Source organism: Tinamus guttatus, unplaced genomic scaffold (genome assembly GCF_059628265.1).
Source record: "Tinamus guttatus ecotype Peru unplaced genomic scaffold, ASM5962826v1 Tinamus_guttatus_pri_ptg000374l, whole genome shotgun sequence".
Lineage (NCBI taxonomy): Eukaryota > Metazoa > Chordata > Aves > Tinamiformes > Tinamidae > Tinamus > Tinamus guttatus.
In genome coordinates, this window is record NW_028288908.1 from 134,797 (window position 1) to 138,145 (window position 3,349).

The 3,349-nt window shown below is 35.1% G+C and overlaps 1 long non-coding RNA gene across 1 annotated transcript; it reads right to left on the minus strand.

The window, feature by feature from the left end:
• Nucleotides 1–311: 311 nt before the first annotated feature.
• LOC148593575 (uncharacterized) lies at nucleotides 312–2,786 on the minus strand. Its single transcript, XR_015913691.1, has 2 exons — nucleotides 2,578–2,786; nucleotides 312–371 (listed from the first exon to the last, which is right to left on the minus strand). It is a non-coding gene; the product is annotated as an uncharacterized LOC148593575 (long non-coding RNA).
• Nucleotides 2,787–3,349: the final 563 nt, after the last annotated feature.

Below are 3,349 nucleotides of genomic sequence, written 5' to 3' on the forward strand. Positions count from 1 at the left end.
AAGAAGAAAGTATTCTTCCTTGATGTTATGTCTACTGGTCTCAACTAAAATATTGCATTAGGAGAGACATTTTTTTCAATTAGAAAGCTGTTTTATTTTTAACTAAATCAACTAAACAAATCATCCAGGTTGACTGTATTCTTTTCAATTATTAATGCTGTATATTAATCAGGGTGACATGAAAAATTAATTTTATGTATGTTCTTTAACTTATCTCAAAAAGGTAATCTCTTAGATACTGCACAGGGTAATATTGAGCTTTGAAGAGATATTTTTCTGCAGGAAAACTTTTATTATCGATGATTATATGAGTAATATCTCTCCCTGCATTTTGAGATGAATATATGGTTGCCTTTCCAGCTTCTAGAACTCTAAATAAATATAAATTTGGAAAGATGTGTTTACTGCATTATATTAATATTGCTTAAAACTATATTAATGTTCACAAACCAGAAGCATGTAAGTGCAAGGGAATGAGGGTTCTAGGTGTGTGACACTACACAACCTTCAGTCGGAGGATAAAAGAGCACTTGAGAGCCTTGAGCAAAGGAAGGAACACACTTAAGAAATGTCTTTTCACAATTTAATGCTATTAATACCACCTCCTACATATCTGATAGAAAGCTTCTCTCTGAGCATTTTTTCCAAAGATAAAATTCTTAGATTAAAACAGCTATAATTTATTACATTATGTCCCCCACAATGATAATTAGTGATGATGATAATTAATAGGAGTTTTGCCACAAATCAAGTGGTTTACCAAAAGTTACCGAAGTAACACTGCTTTTCTGAGTTTTAACATGGTATTTTCATATTGGAAATATGAAAAATACACTTTTGAACTTCATTTTGAAGTCATTTAGAGCATTCGCTGCCACCCAGGAAACAGATTTGTTATGTTTGGGGCAACATTATACATAAGAGTTTTCTCAGAGGAGATCTCCAGAGAGGTACTGTTGCAATGCTTCATATTTCTGAGAAATTATGACAGACAAGACAGTGAAGAAAAGAGTCTTTCTGAAATGTTGAATATATATTCATTTTACAAAATCCGGATACATAAATAGAAAAGTATGCTGGCCTCACACACTTAAACATCCAATAACTAGGGATTCGTGGAAAGAAAAGAATAAAAGGGGAAAAAGCCTTTTAAGTGTTAAGTGTTTAAAGAAAAAATAAAGCAATCATTTCTCAAAGCTGCAGTGGCCTTTACAATGGAAGGCTATGCTTGCTGGAGACAAAAGAAAAGCTACCTGTCAATGTTTTCTGCCTGAGTAAAAGGATGTCCACATCAGTGTGTGGCAAAAAAAAATAGATTCCTTCCCCAAAACTCCCTGTTCATTTGTCTTGCTGCTCCTGTTATTGGTTACTTCTACTGTTAACAGAGAGTTGAACAAGACCACATTTCAAGAGTGTTATCACAAGGATTTGCAGAAGCAGTTTTCACTGGAAACAAGTACGTTTTTTTTCAGAAGTCTAGCAGAATGAATGCATGTTTCTGCAAGACAGCACATAGTAAACTTCTCCACTTGGTTATGGGAATAGCCTACTTAGAATGTCTTCAGATGACAGATTAGATCTTTAGCTGCATCTGGAGTGATGTTTATGAATGACAGGCAGGTATCATGCACCTTGCAGCTCTGATACGATGATCAACTAGGTATTTTCCTGTTTGTCTGTCCATCTGTGAATCTGTGATTCTGTGATCTGCGATATGCACCTTGTTCTCATGTCCAGTAGAGATGTGCACACACCCAGACCTGAGAAGTGCTCCCAGCTAGCTGGGTTTTCAGCTGAGGAGAGGTGGATAATACCTTTTCCTGTAATAAACCACAACAACTTGTAACGGATAGCTCTGTTTCAGGCACAAACTTTACATAACACATTGCTTGTGAGTCAACGTAGTACTTAACTCGGAGAATCCAGTGTGTCGGGGGTATGGAAAAAATAAATGTAGTCCCCGGATTTTTGCATTTCCTGTTGTTTTCCTTTTCCCAGATTTTCCTTCATCCCTTCTGAACTAGCTATATTTACATCATGCACAAAGATTTGTCACAGTACAAATTAGGGCCTCAGAGCTAGGGAGCTGTTGCACAGATGTGGCACAGAAAGACCAGGTTAGTCAGAATATGGAATGGATTAGCAAGACAAAGTTCATGGGTGGCTCAAGCCACCCACTGAAGCAAAATAATGTACCCTGTTCTGGCTACCATTTGCATGTAATAAGTGGACAAAATAAACGAATACTCATAAAAAGCATAAGCCTTGTCTCATGAAGAAAGTCTCTGTATGCAATTTACCGAAGATGCAAATAAATGACAATGTGTGTTATATTTGACACTAGCACACACTAAAAGCAAGATAAAAAAGCAGTGGTTTTAAAGATTTAAAGAAGTCAGTGTGCATTTAACAGTGTAACTATTATAAAAATGTGTGGAAGTATACTTATGAAAACAATTCATATATTGAAGACCTGAGGTTGTTAGGGATCAAATTATTTGGGATGGAAAAACAAAAACTTATTCAATTAAGTGTTTTTTTCTTTCATTACTTCAGCTTTAAGACATATTCTCCTACCTTTTAATAGGATCCCTTTGTTTATCACCTTCCTTAACAAGGAGGACAACTTTCCATCTGTGGAAGGCCCCTGGAGCACTAGTGTGTGTCAGTTCTTTGCGCCATCTTTTAGGTGCAGATTGCATTTGAGGTGAATAATGGGTGTCTTTTTCAATTTTATATCCCCATTTGTACCTTGTTTCATCAAGCCATCTGCCACTTTCAGCACTATTAATAATGTACTCCTTAGTATCCACTTTTCTAAAAAGCAAATGAACTGTCAGCCATGGAAGATTTTTTTGTGTAGACAAATGGCGATCAACTGAAGATCTAATATAAAATTAACTTCAACCTTTCCTGTGCAAATAAAAACTGGAATTGTAAGTATCATTTTAAAAACTCCTTTGTACTGCAAGAGGTCTCCTTTTCACATTTTAAAATCAGAAATCACAATGCCACTGAAAATGATCAACTTGTTTTCTTTTAATGATGAAGTACCTTTTTACCCTTTCCAGATTAAATACCTGCCTGTCTTCTCAAAAATCTGCAAATGGAAATGTGCAGCTTCCCAGATCTTATTCTTGTGACTTGCATAGAATCTTGTTTAACATTTTACTTTTAATACCATTTGACACTCTTACAAATGTACTAGAACAGATCTGAGGTACACTTGACGTACTTACATAACATACAATAATGCTGTCAAATCACTTTAGTTTTTTTGCAAAGACTTTAGTTTTAGTAGACTTAAGTAACAAAATAAATACAATTAAAAGGAAAAATTAATTTCTTT